Genomic DNA, 17,636 nt, shown 5'->3' on the forward strand with positions numbered 1-17,636 from the left:
ACTGTTTTTTACATTAAACGAAAATTTCCAAAAATTTTGATGAGGATGGTAAAATCATAAAAAAATCATTTCCTCAAGAAAAGTCCCAGCAGGGATAATTGCCATAGTCCATAAATAAAAAAGATCCTCAGTTATCCATATTCCAGATAGGTAAAGAGTGTAGAACCAACCCCGGCAGTCTGCAATGCACCCCAAAAGAAACACCCAAATGTAGCATGGGGAAATGAAGCACTTTAAGTATGACTATAACAAGAGGAGAGATCGAAACAGTAGAGGCAGCCTGATGAACAAGCATGTGGATTGGGTAAGCTGACAAATGCACAAAGCAGACACCACTCAAGAGTTTCTGTTTTGTTTTCTTTTAAATCCTATACTATTCTGTTGCTATACACAGCATATTTATTTAAAACATTATATACCTCCCTGCCTCCCTTCAAGAGGACAGTTTGGGAAAAGAATCCTCACTACTGAACTACAGGAAGAACAGGAAAACCTAAGTGAAATACATGAAAAAATGACAACCACAAGAGAATAGTAAATATGCTTATACCTAAAACACTGCCATTAATTTTAATGAGATTTTCTCCCGTGGAACATTTAGAGGATTCAGTCCAATGGCTGAAGTATAGAACACAACAGTGTTGGTAATCATACTAATTCTTGAATGTTGTTGTACTATGAAGTAATTATAGGTGCATTTGATGTGGAAGTGATTGCTATGGGGCTTATTTACCTTAGCCATGGTGTTTCTAAAGCTAGCTGTCCCACTGGGCAGGTGTGGCTGTCCATGCCCATTGCCAGAGCCAGCAGGAGGCATCCAGGATTTCAGACACATTTGATTTCTCTGCCTGAATGATCTGCTTAGAGTTGGGTGAACAGAGTAGAAGGACAGAAGTTTCACTCCTGTCATCTTTAGTTTTTTGAGTTAATATAATTTCAGAACAATTGCTCAAGGCAGAGGAATGATAGAAGAGATTCTAAGTTGTTCACAGTAAAGTTGGTAGAATAATGAATTACTCTATTGATACTCTGAAATACAGTAAACTATTAAAAGCAAAATATTAGTACTTTTTCCTACCTGTGTAACTGCCCTTCTAATCTGTCAAACAAAAGAACATGCAAATTAAAACCATACAGAAAGATCCATGTTTCCTTGTGTGGAGACCAGAACAGCTTCAAGACACTACTTTAGCAGGAAGATACTATAGTATCACCCAGCCCCCCTTACCTGATAAAGACAGCAGTAAATCCTAGTGCCAGAAATGGTCTGAGGAGATAAGGACCTTTTGATGGGTCCAGAGACATGAGCTTAAGTGCTCGATAGGTAAAATTTCTGATTCTCCTAAGCAATCTCTCTTTGTTTATGCATGATAAAAGGAGCATTATGTGAAAACTTAAAGGCTCTGTAAGAGCTCTTTGATTGTCCAGGCAGGTGAAGAAACAGGTAGTTAGTGATTTCAATAAGAAAGGAAGTGCAAAGTTGGCAGCCCAAAGACACTGGGTCTTATTTTTCCCACTTTCTATTAGGAACAGAGTGACTTAATGTCATTGACCACTTCCAAAATCCCAGATTCACAGTGAAAACATGGAGTTATGCTGGATGTTACAGATGAAAATAATATATTCCTGTATGACTAATGAACTTAGCTCATTTTTTTAAATAGTACTTGATGAGATGGCTGCTCACTAGCACAAAGGATTAAATGAGAAGTTATCTTTTTCACCACAGTCTCTTTAAACATTTGAGCAGACTTAACTCACCTCTTCACTTGGTTGCACTTCCATTGCCCTTTCCCATCCATTTGTCAGCTCTCTGAAAGGACCCCTTCATACCAGCTGACATAAACACAATCAAACAATACAGGGAAAAAAATTAAAGACAAAAAGCTTAACAAAAGAAAAGGCCTTTCCTTCATGCAATTGTGATTTGTATGTATCCAGATATTTCCTTTGGTAAAGCTTTTCACAGTCCCCTGTGCAAGGCAGCAATCAGCTGTTAACAGCAGATAAATTAAAGAATGGAAAATTATAACACACGTTCCACCTGCATATTGGCTTTAACACAAACATCAATCATTTTCCAAGGTAATTAGTATTGTGTTGGCCTGCAGGGACCAGGCAAATGAAAAGGGTAAGATTTAATGCTTTATATAGTATGCATAAACACATGCACATCAACACACATGCACATATCCACTGCAAAGAGATTTTTCTCATCTAAAGAACTTGTTATAAAAGTGAATGTGACAAATGTTGAGAAAAATTTAAAAATAAGAAAGCATATACAGATCACAGTCATACAAAGGCAACCCAGAATAAAACCACTAATGTCCACACCACTTCTCAAAGTTCACTCTGAAGTAAATGAAATCTGAATCAAGCTTACAGTCCCTGCCAAGTTCTCAGGCAACAATACTTTCTTGATTAAGCAACAGGCAAAGAAGAACAAGGAGCTATTGTACAGGCAGCTGGCAGCAGACTGGTTAATAATAGCACTAGTGGATGTCTGAGACATGCTAAAAGTTATTGAATTCATTAAGCTAAATTCTGTCGCAACGTGAAATCAATAGGAGTCTTGCCACTGATCACTGTTTAGGCCAGCCTGTCATTATTTCCCATATAAAATAGGCAATAAAGTCACAGTGCCAAAAAAAATGTTGAAAATCATGTTGGATAGAACCTTAGGAAATATGCACACTGTGAAAACATTTCATTTTAGTAGCTGAGGACAGAGAGCAATCCTAATAGAAATCAGAGTGAAAAGATGTATGCTACAGTTTGTCAGACACCCTTAGCAGCAATATGCTTCTAGCTAATATTAAAATGCTGATGTGGTCTGTCTTTGCAAACCATTCTTTCTTTGTTGTCGGCCCCCTCACACACACAGAGACAAAAATCAGATACAGTTCTGTGATCCCACCGATGTACTAGTGGGTCTTAATGCCCTTTCTACATTCATGCACAGAAGAAAAATAAAGAGACATTCAGTATTGTAATCCAGCTCAAAACCTTAAAGGAGGATGTGTCCAGATATTACTTGGTAACATGTAAGAAACTGCGAGGCTGTCAAATAAATACGTTGAAGATTGTATTAACGTCTACAGTTAGAATGACAACAAATGGGCAACAGGAGGAGGTATAGGAATTCAAACTGTAGTCACTGATGGTTCCAGATACCAGAACCATTAGAAACATAACACAGTGTCCCACCATATGTCTACTTTCTTAAGCACATCTCATCCCTCTGGTGCTCAGAACAGGTGTACAACTTCCACAGGTGCTAACCAGAATGAGAACAGATCATATCTTACCTTGTTACAAATTATAATTACAACCAAACACAGGGAAGACAAAAACAGACCTTTAAATTTCCTGTGTTGTGAGTCACAGGAGGATTTTTACATACCTGCACTGAGCTGCTTTTCCCCCCTCAGCTGAGCTTAGCTGTGATATTTCTCAGGGAGTGCACAAATCTAAGCATACTACACACTGTAAGGTAGGAGAAGTTGAGGCACTAGCAAAGAACGATTTTCTACTTGACATTCAGCAGCTAAATTGAGGGAACCTAAGGCAGTAATACTACTGCTGTGGCACTGTCACTCAGCCTGTGCTCTATGTTAATTCAGAAGTTGGAAAACTTACATTGCCATCAAGAAATCTGCATACCATCAGCATACCCAGCGCACAGAGCTGCGGAGGAAAATGCAGGCTATACTTAACAGGTCTGGAGAAAAAGGACAGAGAAAATGCACAGCCTGAAAATGGGAAAGACTTGCCTTTCAGCTATTGCTCTAGGATGATACAAACTGGGCATCACAAACTGAAACAAGAAGCACTGTTTCACTCCTCTGAAAGCCCTTTTCAGATGTCATGGAAAGAAAGTAAAAGGCAAAGAACCGATGTTTCCTCCAGAGTGAGGCCTGCAACTTTGCATCATGTTGAGCCCTGAGCTAGCTCTTGAGTGCCCACTTGTGGGAAGCAGCGTGGCCCCATTTTCATTGTTCGGGCTAACCGACAAGCTAACAAATCTGGGAAGAAAGCTGATTCATGGATTAAAATACATTTGATACCAGAGTTGCTCAGAAACAACCCTATATTCACACATCACCAGCACTGGAATTAAAATTAGGAATGCAGGGGAGATGAGCTTGGGGGAGGTGACTGAAAGACCTAACTGCTTGCAGCTTATGTGACAGCAGCTCTGGAAACAGTTCTACGAATGGTTTCACAGGCTCATTGTCCAATCATTCAGCACCCAGTATAGAGATCAGCAAATGGAATAGAGGGTGACAAGAATTCTAGGGGTGCACAATGGGAAAGGCTGAGCAAGGAGATCAGGGGAAAAGGGTGAAACTGCTTAAGGAGTTTGAAGCCTGATAAATTTTGGGAAGGGTGCAAAAGCAAGCCAGAGGAGAGTAGAGAATTGGATGAGAAGGCAGGAAAAGAGAAGAAGGCTAAGGAAGAGCCCGGATATAGAAACAAAGCAGAGAGAATGAATTTCAATCACACACTCACACAAATTGCTCTTCTTCCAGTATTTCCTCATGTGGGAGTCAACAGCTTTGTTATTTATGCAGAAGGTCTGGTAAAAAAGAAATTCTTCACAAATGAGGTCAGCTTTCCTCTCCTCCCCAGGCTCAGGCTGTTAGTGATTTATTAGTTCCCTCTGCGTTTTGGGTGACCCAGAAGAGATGACACCTATTCAGGAGTGGAGAGCAGCATATAGCCTTTGCTGTCAGCCTTGGTCAGCTTGCAAAGATACCAATGATAAATGCAGAGTTTCCAAGAGACTTCAGTCATGGAAGCATATTTATTTGGAAAAAGTATTTCTCACTTAAAAATCTGGGACAAATGCTAAGGGGTGTGTGTGGAGAATTTTTGTTTATATTATTGTCTTTTATGTTCCTGTTTGTGAAAAAATCTTTGGAAAACAGCAATTTATGCAGAGTCTGTCACATTGCTGACAGTCTGCTGCTGCTATCAGGAGATACATCTTAATTCTGTTGAGCTGGTTTGACAGACACTTGTAAGGTTTCTGTATTTTATGTCTCAGCTTCAGGAGACATCCTTACAGAAACACAGCATTTTATTTATTCCACTTGTGGCCAACAGATTATTGTTTGTTTCTTATCTCAAACAATCAGTCTGTCCTGGGCTGCACCACTTGCATTTCTTTTTCTGTTTGCTAGAACAGCTTTGCCTTGTTATAAACTTCATTTTCCTTCAGATTGAACTGACTGGTGAAACTCTTCGGGACATAGCTGTCAAAATTATTTTTCAATAGAAAACAATGTTTCTGCAAAATTGAAATTTTCTGCTGGGAAAATGGAATGACACTGCCCAGCACTCGAGCTGCCTCAGGGGCACGAGTAGCTCACGAGATATGTCACTCCGGAAAAGTATTTCAGCATCCTAGCCCAAGGATCAGCCAGCACTGTGTGGTGCCCTGTGTTACCAAGGAGGCAAAGACATGAAAACAAGAAGAATGAAGGAGTGTGTAAATTATATTTGTGTGCCACTTTGTGGTATTTACTGAACTTACAGATAAAACCTTCACTGAAGAGAGATTTCAGTTTTTAATAGGCATTTGGGCAGGGAGGGAAGGGAATCTGTGATCTGACTTCAAATCATTTGTCTATAATTACATAGCGAGATTTCATGCCACTAAGTCCTGATATATCCAAGATGTGCTAGCTCAAACTGTGTACTGTGGTGACATGGTCATATGGTTTAAATCAGAGCACATCTTTTTCTTGCTTACTCATCCTTTTTGAAGCAAAAGCATTTACTAGCTAGAATTTAAACTTGCTTTATGACTAAAACTAATTCTAAAAATCCTAAAAACTTTTTTCTCTTTTCTGTAGGGCAGAAATTATAATTTATGTGTCTAGTTTGTATTTTAAAGGTATTATAATACAGATGGTCTCACTCTTTAGGACCCTGTAAGAACTTGTCCTACCTTCTTCTGTGCTTTATAGTCACAGTGAGTCGAGGATAACCTAGACAAAACTCTTCACTGCAGCTTCACTTTTGTTTATCTCCCCTGATAGTTTGAATATCGCAGCAAGAAAGAGAATTATAGCCAACTTTCAGGAGGTCAGTACTCCTCTTATACTCTGGTCATTCATTCCCACAGGTTTAACAGTGCTCAAGGAACCTTGGTCCACACACACAGTGGCAGACAGGCAAAAGCCCATCTACAAAGCCAGCCAAGCCCCATGTGAATGTTTCAGTGGGCATGTTATTTTGTCCACAGCATATAGAGATAATCAGAGGTCATCCTCCTTATTCTTCTCTCCATATTTAGACTGTGAGCTTTTCAGAGCGAGGAGGTATTATTTTTTCAGACTGTATAAGCACAATATATTTTCAAGTTGCTTTTCCTGTGTTACACCACTCTTTTCCTCCTTTATGCTTTCATCCCTAAGGAGATTCTGTCAAACTCAGGGACAACACATGACATCAAGGAATTCTGAACAACTGTTTCTCTTTTCTTTTCCTGGACTGTCATTGTATTTAGCTCACAGGTACATTTTAAATAAATAATCAAAAATATTTGCAGTTATGTTTCCAAAGGATTGAAGAAACTTATAAGTGGCTTTGGGACTTCTGTTCATCTGCTTTTGGTAAAGCAAGGAAACTTAGCTGATGGTAACCTTGAGAGCATTTTCTAAGACCATGACAACAGAGTACTCTCCTGACACATTCTGAGGAATTGAAAAAAGAACAAAAACATGGCTGGAAATGCCTGGCAGAAGTGTAGATCAAAACACCTCCCTTCATGTCTTTGTATCCTCTTGATTCTTTTCCAGGTTTTCTCTACATTTTCAAGCAGCCAGTCACAAGCGGTTTCCACTTTTAGAAAGTACATGGTACTTGCAACAGTCACAGTTTCTCCAAAGGCAGATTTTCTGAGGAGGCCTGCTGGCTGTGCAGCTGTCCCTCCTCTCTTTTCCTCTATACCCCATGGGTCACACAGTGTATTTGCACATAGAATTTTGTGCCCAGCCCAAGCTAAAAGTAACAACTAACCTGACCACCAGAAGAAGCAGAATTAATAGTAGGGAAAAACTACCCACAGCTAAAATTATATGGATTGTAATTGTTGCTGAATACACCTTTTCCTAAAATGTTTTAAAGTAGTCAGAAACAGTTTGGATATAGTTTTAGAATACCCACTGTTCCCTAGGATGATAAACTCCAGAAGATATTATTCTTTTTTGATGTGGATTCCTAGCATCTGGCATTTTCAACTACCGTACCTATGCACATGATTGTTTAAGTACAGGTATAACTGTGAAGATAGAGAATACTACCTAATATTTAATAGCCTGCTATAGGTCAGATTAGATGGTCATAATGATCCCTTATGGTCTTAAAAATCTATTCAAATCCGTTTTATTAAAACTTAATCAAACTTTCACTTGTGTCTTTTTTTGATGCTATATATTGAGACAAAATATCAAAATCTGTTATGCAAAATCAATCAAAAGAATCTTACAGAATGTCTTTTTAAGACAATATCTGTAGACAAGTCCAGAAATGCTCTGCTTTTTAAATTTTCTTTTTCTTATAAAATGTCTTCCTTTCCCAACTTAATTCTCAATATTCATAACCCTGTTCTCCTAATATTGCACTATATACATCAAAGAGTAAATGAAAAAATAAGCTGCCAGGTGAAATTTCCCAGACCACAGCCCCTTCCATATGTTTGCAGCTCACTGGTCTATGCATATTATTTGCTTTTACTAAATGATATTGTAAGCAGAGAAGGGGCACCTACTTGACTCTGAAGCCATACAAATCTCTCAGGCTCTGTGAATTTGAAAAACCAGACAAGGTCCCTAAAACCTCTTATCTGTGAATTCAAATGCTAGCCTGTTTCTTAAGCTGTTACAACGGCTGTATTCTATATAGGAGTAGAATAACGAGGCCAAAGAATCTGCTGGAACATGCAGTTTATTGAGGGTAGTGGAAAGACCTCTTAACTATTTTCCACTCCCATTTTCTCTATGCACAGTCACATCATATTCTACTTTTTGTACTTCCCATTCCGTCAGCAGTTTTCTGTGCTGTCTATGATTCTGCTTTCCCCTTTGCTCTTTCTCATGATAGCTGATCCATGTTTAAGCAGGCAACCAATAAATCCTGAGGTCCTGCCAGACTTTAAATCCAAGAATATTTAAGTAAATTCAAAATTGAAATTGATGAAAGAAAACACAAATTTATTAAAATTTGCATGGCCCTTCTGGAAATAATGCTTCATCTAATCAGTTCTTTAGCAACTCCAGTAGCAGCCCCGATGACAGCCATGATGATAACCACTGTGTAATGAAAGAGCATTAATAGTTTTTTACAGTTATATTTTCTGCTGCACCAGAGAAATTTTTAATTTCAATTCTCGTTACATAAGATCAGATTGAATGTAACAAACCTAAAAGGAAAGTGATCTCATTTAACTGTAGTGCTTGGTTACACTTTATTTTTAAAGGTTGCTTTCACTTTATTTTATATATCTGGTATTCTTTATGACAAATAGTAAGGGGGTTTAATTTAAAATCCTACTCAGCAACTTGGTATGCCTCACTACCAGAAAGTGCAAACAGTGAAGGAATTATGGGCTTCATTTATCTTTCCCATTTTATCAGCCATGTGTTATGTTAAGAAACTCACTTACTCTGAGTGCTGTTGGCTCAACTTCTTCAGGAGCTGGCATATGTTACATTGCAATGATTAATCATTGTATACTGCTGCAGTGCTATGACAAGAGGATGAATAGCAAATGAGGAAGTGTCTTTGGGAAAGGAAGGCCAAAATATGCCCAGTTTAAAACTAATTAGAATAGAGAATTGTGAGACAAGATCATAATGACAAGCACCCTGTTACAGAGATCAACAAAAACCAATGATAGATGTAAATCTCAACATTCATATGAAGTAGGTAAAATTATCTTCATTTTGTAGACAATTTAAGACAGATAAATAGCACAAGATTATGTAACAAGTCAGTGTCAGTTTTGGGAGTACAGTACCAAGGACCTCACTATGCAAGCAGTGTTCCTGCCTATGGCATGTTGGCCTAAAACTTTAAGAGGTTGCTACCTTGATAGGAATTAAAGCATCTCATAGCTTCTGTCTGCAAACATAGTTTGAAGCAGCTTTGCATGTATACTTCACTGCAAGAGATTGTTTATGTCACTCCTTGCTTCTACTTTATAACTAATACAGAGGTCGCTGTCATTTCTTTCCTTTCTTTGCTTTATTCAGCTTGGTAGTTATCTATTTTGGGATGTTTAAATATGGTTACGCTATACATTTCAAAATACAGAACAGCTTCTTCCACTGGCAGGATATTGCACAATCAACCATTGGAGACAGAATTTCTGCATGGTCTTTCTTGTACACTACTGAGACACCCTCAATCAAAGTAGAATCATGTAAAAAGAAGAAGTAATAAGAGATGTTGATTTACCAGTGAAAATGGATAACAGGAAACAATAGATTAAAAAGCCTACAGCCAATCCTTTGTGAGAAAGGAGTGCTAAAAACATAAGTATTAATGGATAACTGAACAGATAGATTACTGACTTCATTGAAACAGCATTTCTCCAGCTGAATGGCTTTACTTCTTGGTAAAGATTGGCACTTTGATCTCAACTATAGTCATTATTCATAATACACATAACCATTGAGAAATTGTCACTGGCATTTAGTGACAGCTCATATTTTTGAGTCAGAGGAAGGAACACATTCTTGAACTTTAACTTTTCAGTTTGAAAACACGAACCTCCCACAGCAGTTAAGTTTAAGCCCAACTTCAAATTAATGTCATCAGCAAACTCTGAACTGCATGTAAATAGAAGATGTTGATGTAAACAATGCAATAGGATCTAGGCAGAGCAGATGAAGAGAAAGTCACTAGAGATGTTGGTCATAAACTAAGAAATCTGAAGGAAGAGATTTACCCATTTGTCCCTGCGTATCCACAGCATGAGTCTTTGAGGAGAACGTTCTGAAGGAGAGATACAGACAGCTTCAGTTTGCACTCCTGCCAACCCAAATGAGAGACATGGAGAGTCAGGCTATATGAAGTACAGACCAGGAGACAAAAATTTCTTTGATAAAAAATACAATTCCAGAAGAGAGAACTCTTTTCTAAATATTATCTCACTCCCAGAAACAGGCTGATCCAGCTGGAATCATTTATCCTAAGATTTTTTAAGAGTTTGGAAGTGGTTTGAAATTTCGCACCATGGTTCATTTTGATTTCTAGTGTGCCCAAGGAGTAATTTCCATCATTTCTAATTTCTTCACATTGCAGAAAACTTTCATTAGCAATGTTTCAACCGATTTTATTCCTGTAGTGATGTTTACAGTGTACCAGCATCCTAGAGCCAAGCCTATTGCTTCCCACTGATGTATTAAAGGTGGATGGTAGTGTGGGTAATGCTTCATCAAGACAACCTGTGTAATTTAACTGTTTTTTGTTTGTGTACACAGAGAGAGTCAGGCAGCAGAGCCATTAAATTAGATTTTAAATGCTTTGACAGATGTTACATTTTAAATGGGATTAACCTCTCCATTCAACCTCCAAGGTCTGGACCAATTTTTAAATATAACCTACAATTATACAGGCAACAAACAGTTAGAATCCACCAGGTGAAAACTATGGTGTCATAGCCTTAAGCAATGCACAGCTAGACAGGGAATAGAGAAGAAAAATTGCACGGATAATTATGAAATATATTAATAGACTCAGCCAGGAACAGAATTACCATGCCCCATTAAGAAGATGCACAGGTATGTGGCAGCAAGCTTTGATGCACCATGTATTATAATACGGGAAAAACCAGTAGTCTTGTATTTATTCCAGAGTAGAAGCCCCAGGGAAGGAATCATCCACTTCTCCCTTATGCTTGCGTCAGTCTGGACAGTCTGCTGGGAAATTTATCTTTCCTACCCATCTAATTTTTCTCTCTTGTGACAGCAGAAAGAACTCTGTGGAGGGAGCTTGTATTTAAGATTGATCAGAAAAAAATTCTTCTTTTCTGTCAAACAGCCAAGGTTTTGAAAGGAGTTTTCATTTCATGTCAAAAGAAGTTGTGGATTTTCAATTATTTTAGATATGACTTTTTAATTTTATTTTTATTTTGGGTGATAAAAGACATTTGACAATCTATAGGTTATATATTATAGGTTATAGGTTAGCTATGGACCTCCACCAGAGTTTCCTCTGGCTTTGCCCTGCCCAGGCATAGATCACCATCTTTCGGGTCCCAGCACCTGTGAGAGGTGTTCAGTTAGGTTAGCTGGGTGGATTTGTAACAACTGCAGATTATAGGCCAATGCCCTCTGGCACCAAGATTCTGGCTGCCCCATCAAACGCTGGTGCTTCACTGTTCCAGTGTGATCTGACCCCAGTTCCATCTCAGAAGTGTGCTTGAAAATAATTTACTCAAAATTCAATTTTTTTCTATGAAGTTTAATTTCAGACTGAGTTCACTGAATACGTCTTTGTCAGTCTCCTCATGGCCCAAAAATCTCTTCAGTTTCAACAGGTACCAGACAAAACCCCCAGCTCGCCAACATCCTTCTCTCTGTCATAACTGATTTCAGACAAATTAGGACAAAGGCAGAGGCCAACGCTTGCTTGAAAATCCCACCCACACCCTTCCTTCTTTCTTCCTGCTGCTGATAAAAATAACATTAAGAGCTGTATTTCTTCAAAGCAAGTTGAAATTCTTGTCTTAAAAAGAACAAAACAGAAGAGCAAGCAAGGGAAATAAATCCAGAATCTCACCCCTGTGTCTCTGATACTAATATTTTGCATTCTCTTTAAGTTTCACATCAAGTTTTATCCTCTCTTTCCTCCTCCCACATGAAAAGCTTACTCATTTAACATCACAAGAAAGGGTCCTTGTTTATCTCCACGTTAAAAATAGCAAATAGGCACAAAATAAACCCCAACATACCACGAAACAAACATTTCTGAAATATGTAGGTAACAAAATGCTCACTCTTTCACAGCTAGCTTTGTTGGCTTTCCTCCTTACCATAAAGATACAGGGTAATCTCAGCTCACGGACACAAAACCACGCACAGTTTACCATTACTTATTTCTGAAGAACAAGAGTTTTGAGGCCTGCAGACTTAACTGCCACTTTTAACAGGAGTGGTATTAGGCTGCAAGCAGAAAAGTAGGGGGTACCTCGCGTACCTGTGCAAGGAAACAAAGTGCCATAGAAGCTGCAGCTTTCATGAGGGAGGTGTAAATCAGGTGAGCATCATCAATTTGCAGGTGTGCATGCAAACTACACTTACACAAAGGAATGTGTTTCATATCTATTTTCTATTTGCTGTACCCAGCAAATAAAAAATCATGTTACCGATGAGCTGATGCAATTACTCCACAGCCTCAAAGAGGTGGGAATTAAACTGTGCCTATGATCCACAGCTAGACAATGGTATGGGTTTTACATAAAACAGGCAGCACCAAGTATTAACTGTTCCATAAACATGCCAAAATAAGAAGTAATTATTTCATACTTTTTCAGGAACTTCTTGTCAGAAATTCACCTGTTGCTGTTCATATTCCTGTTGGCAAGCTGCAACATGATTTGTGTTACGTGGAGTAAAGTCATTCAACTGTCTGAAAAAGAGAAATACATGATTTGAAAATTCATTTAATTGCAAAACTAAATTACGTTTAATATTCAGGCTTTTGAAGAATTGTATCAGCTATTAAAATGCTACACTTTGAAAACATTTACAGTTAATATAGACAGGGATGAAAGAAATTTTACTGATGAAAGAAAAATTCAGGTCAACTAATTAAAAAAGAAAAGAAATAGCATTATAATGCAGATGACCAGCTATCCAATGTTATATTCAATTCCATTATGGGAATAAAAATTCCAGTGAACAGTCATAAGACATCCAGGGGCAAACATTTGTTTATACAGATGATTTAACAAATCCTAATGCTCAAATTCATTTAAAGCAGCAGTCCCCTAGAAGAAATTCTGTAAAAAGAGAAAGGTTTTAATTTGTAAAATAAATTGTTCATTGTTAATTGTTTCTCCAGATGAAATTCTCATTATGAATAACTGATTTCATTCTTTCTCACACTCTTATATTCTTTTCCCTTCCTCCTCCCCAAAAATACTTCTTTTCCTTTTCACACAGCAGAAAAAATTGTCAAGACTTTTTATTACCTGAAAGTACCAATTTGAAAATAAAACAAAGGGATGCATTTTTAAAACAATAAATTTCTAGTATGTTTACCTCTTGCATAAACAAACAGAGCTGAAGTTTGCAAGAAATATTAAAGTTAATTTAAATTGCAAATCTGACCTTATTAAAATGGCTTTTCAGGGAGCTATAAACAAATAGTGCGTGAGCTAGTAATGTACACACAACAGAACATATTCTCAACTAGCATTATAATTAAAGTAAAAAAAATATTGTTTTCACTGTTCTGAAAATTTTGGAAGGAGAGGAGGAATGGAGAAAATGTTTTAAGGAACTATCAGAGTTGGAGGAGAAAAGTATTCCATTTGAATCAACCTTTTAAGAATTATTGAGACGTTTACTCATTCAAATTCAAAATAAATTCTGATGAACAGCTTGAAAACATTATTAAGCAGTTACTAATTTAATGTGTTTTGAATACTTTTTTCCTACAGCTACTACATCGCCTCTTAATGTTTGAAGCACAACCATTAAGATTTACTGCATTTTCTGTGAGAATAAAAATGGAGCAATTAAGATTGTGCTTGTATCTGCAATGGATGTGGAGAGCTAATAAATTTCAGAATTAAAAGCCAACAGATAAGTTGGGCTGCTTCCTTGGTTTATGGAAAATCTATACCTGAAGCTCTATTTAAGCCAGTGTATTGTTAACAAGCAAATAGTTTCCTTTTACTTAGAAAAATAACACAGGCTGCAGAATACCAGGCCAATTAGATGGAGCAGAGGTGAAACTCAACAGGATATTTCTACACCTCCAGGCTTACATGAATGATTATGGCTCTTTTGAGCAGTGCACATGACCCCCAGTGAGTAAAAGGAGTACCAGCTCTGTGGATGTAGGTGTTCTCTGACCACAAACATATTTTTACTCGTGCTCATTTTCCTATTTGAATGAAGTTGTTGTTTGGTTGGTTGGTTGGTTTTTTAACATACAAATAAACCATTTCAAGCATGGACATGAGGCAAAATATGTTTCTGGTCAGAGAACACATTAACTATTTTTAAGAGTTCATTCTCTATGGACTCAGTGCATCCAAAAGGAAAACGGCCAAGAACTGTTCTATTGATAGAAAAGGAAGAAACTGAATACTGAAATATTTAAGACTACTTTAGGTGGGGCTGAAAAGAAGCAGAGATTATCTTTCAATATCTCTGTGAGGACTGTTAATAATTTTTAAGGCTGGGTTTAAGGCTGGGATGGTCAGTTGCTTTCCCACACGAGTGAAGCATGTGGGAAAGTAGAAGTGGCATATAGAGACATAGTGCTGTTTCTCATGCATCACCCAGCAGCTCAGAACAGGCTGCTGCTCTGGGACATCAGAAAGCCACACTCCAGAAATTGTCAGAAGTAGACAGTCCTTTGACTCAGTCCCTGTTGATGCATATTTTTCAGAAGGCACTTTGCCTTGATGTCACAAAACCTCCTAAAACTCTTCAACAAGCAAAAACACATCTCTTCACTATCTAGAGTTGTGCCTACAAAGAACCACCCATCCTCTGGTGAATCGATCTTTAGTCCCCCTTATCTTAGCAAAAGCAGCACAGCAGTTCTTTGTAGAGCCTCCTTTTGAATCAACATGATTCCCAGTGCAAGTGCATAGAGTTACTCAAGCCAGTTTCTGGATTTTGAGGAGGCTTCCTGTAATCCAGGGAGGAGGCTCTCTCATGGGACTCCTCCCTTTCACTACTTTTTCTTAGGATTAAAATATCACAATCCTCTCCATCTGCAGCAGTGATTTCTACATCAGCTTTAACTAAGTGTAAATGCAGAAAAGGAAAAGACAAAACAGGAAAAGGTAACCAAATTGCTGTAAATTAAAACAAAAACAAAACAAACAAACAAACAAAAAAAAAAAAAAAAAAAAAAAAAAAAAAAGATCCATCCTGGCACAAATTCTGGGTTACATTTGTGGGAGGTTTATTTCTGCTATATACAAATGTAAAGAACAGTAACCAATGTTGTTTCTGTACTAATTTCTGCTAACCACCATCCAAACTTTATTCATCAGCTTCACTAACCACTGAACAAAAGGCAAATCCACTTTCCTTTGAAGCAAAGCAGAAAAGTTAAGTAGGGAAACAGAAGTGCTGGAGATTATAGGGTTGCAAAGATATTATTTTGTATAAAGTGTTTCTTTACCCAGGATTCTTGTGGACTTAAAATCATCCATATGCAAAATCTGGAAAACTGGTTATATGATTATACAAATGCCGAATGTCCATTTGCTTTCTTTCATCCCTGTATACAGAACTTTGTTCTACTGCTGTCAAGACTGGATCCTGGCCTCTCTCCTTGGGGATTCCTAGGTGAATTAGGAGCTGCAGAGCACATGTGTGCAGTGAACACCAACCCACAAAGCCTCTAGCAGGCTTTTCATGCCTCTTCATTTACACTCTCTTCTTCCTCACCCATAATGGCACCATAAAATGGTGGCCTAAATTCTACTGACTACCAGACTGTGCCAAGTTTTGGTTATTTCTGGCATAAAACATCAGTGATCACAGGCTGGTGAGGTGTATCATCTGCAAAATAAGATCAGACCAATTTACCAGCACTAACAGTGAATTCAAAAATTTGAGTACCTACCATCTGACAAAGAAGTGAAGACTATAAAGTCTGTCTGAGTATTCCTTCCCATATGGAAAAGTGCCTTTTGGCATCTGAACAAATACAGCCTCATTTTTAGATCACAGATAAAGTAAAATAAATGATAATTTAGAACATACACTCTTCTTCCCGCAACATTTTGGCTGAGAAGAGAGAGCAGCTGACACACATCACAGTGTCAGATCTTCTGGAATGTGGTCCATGTGGGGATAGATCCGAGGAATGGTATGGACAGGAAACATAACATAAATAGCTTCAGTCAAGAATGCTCTACCTACATTTGTATCGCTTTTATGAGGAAAAGGCAGCATAAGAGAGTATTTTCCATCCTAAGCTGATAGGAAGATTTCTATGGAAGATATTGTATTTCAGAGGATGACATTATTAAAAAGAGAAGCCATCAGGCATCACTGGTTCATTTTCCTGAATAATTTTTTTTTTTTTTTTAACCACATCACGTTCCCTGATGAAAGTGAAGGAATTTCAGTAGGTCAGTAGGAGCATTAATTAAAAGGTAGAATTAATGTTAAGTTTGTAATTGTTTACAATAGGAAAAAAAAAAAGTTGAAAATTATGACTGCAAGAATATTAAGATGTGGCTACATGAATCAACACTTTTTCTTCACTCTGTCACACCACAAAGATGTTCAAAAACCTGAATTGATATCAGTATTACCCAGACAGCTCTGATTGCAAGTCTTGTCAGCTGTAAGAAGTAGAAAGTACTTTCCTGACAGTAATATTTAGCTTCTTTCTTCCTCACATGTTACAAAGGCTTTGGGGTATGAGAAGAAACACCAGCTTATTAGTGCAAACATCTGAAGTCTAGTTCAGCTTCCCCATAAAGTTGATCTCATGGTTCTTACAATTCTCTGCTGGGAATTTCACATGGGAAAAACTGATGATAAAAATTTTTGGGCTGGTAACTTCGGTTGATTGTTTCCATTTTTTACTGCAAAATTCAGTCAAACAGCAACAAAAGATTTCCTTTTCAAGGATTTCATGCAGTTGAAAAATTAAACCTCTTACCAAGCAGGATGTTCAGCAGATGAAAAATAAGTCTAAAGCTTCCTTCAGTCAAAGATAACATTGATATTACTATCAGAGCAGATAATTCAACAGTCTTCTGACCTGTTAGAGACCATGGAAAAGGGATACGCAGTCACGGTTAGGGTCATGAGAGTTAGGCTGTGCGATAGTTATCAGTGAGGTAATGAAGGAGGACCTTCCATAAAATCCTTGAGCCAAGATTATCCCCAAGCCCATTCCCAGCCCTGCTGCCAGGCTCCCTGCCCAACCCACATCAGATTTTTGCCCTACCTGCATTAAATCAGAAAGTTGTCCCACAGCACTGCTGCCTGTGGAGTTACAAGGAATTCACAGGGGAAATCACACTTCTTCACATATTTTATGAGAAAAGTAATCTGTAACAACTAGTCTGCCACGTGAAAGAAATGCAAGCCAATAGAGCATACTGAGAGATGGCATCTTTGGAGATTCTGGGATTTCTGTTTTTAGTTTCTGAAGCAAGAAAAACTATAAACCTGAGAGAACAGCTTTGTGGTATCAAATGTTGATTGGTGTTCCCCAAATCATGGAAAAATGAAAAATAGACGAACAAAAAAGCTAGATATATTTCAGATTACGTAGAAGAATGTCACTTTCCTGTCTCGATACTATTCTGGGAAATTTATATCCTAAGATGTTATGCCCAGGATGCTGATTCTTTGCCTGAATATAATTCAGTTACATTAAATCTGAGTGAGTGCAGAGTCTCT

At 37.8% G+C, this 17,636-nt stretch overlaps 1 long non-coding RNA gene across 2 annotated transcripts in view; it reads right to left on the minus strand.

Annotated features, from left to right (window-relative positions):
• LOC149917889 (uncharacterized) overlaps positions 1–16,972 on the minus strand; it is a 28,748-nt gene extending 11,776 nt beyond the window's left edge. For both annotated transcript variants that reach the window (XR_016467323.1, XR_016467322.1), the window contains exons 1-4: positions 16,888–16,972; positions 12,546–12,648; positions 9,965–10,047; positions 1,762–1,836 (exon numbers count right to left, since the gene is read on the minus strand). This is a non-coding gene — a long non-coding RNA (uncharacterized LOC149917889). The remainder of the gene's footprint in view (positions 1–1,761; positions 1,837–9,964; positions 10,048–12,545; positions 12,649–16,887) is intronic.
• Between the last annotated feature and the right edge of the window lie 664 nt (positions 16,973–17,636).

The sequence above is a fragment of the Phasianus colchicus genome, chromosome 5 (genome assembly GCF_987193195.1).
Source record: "Phasianus colchicus chromosome 5, bPhaCol1.hap1.1, whole genome shotgun sequence".
NCBI lineage: Eukaryota > Metazoa > Chordata > Aves > Galliformes > Phasianidae > Phasianus > Phasianus colchicus.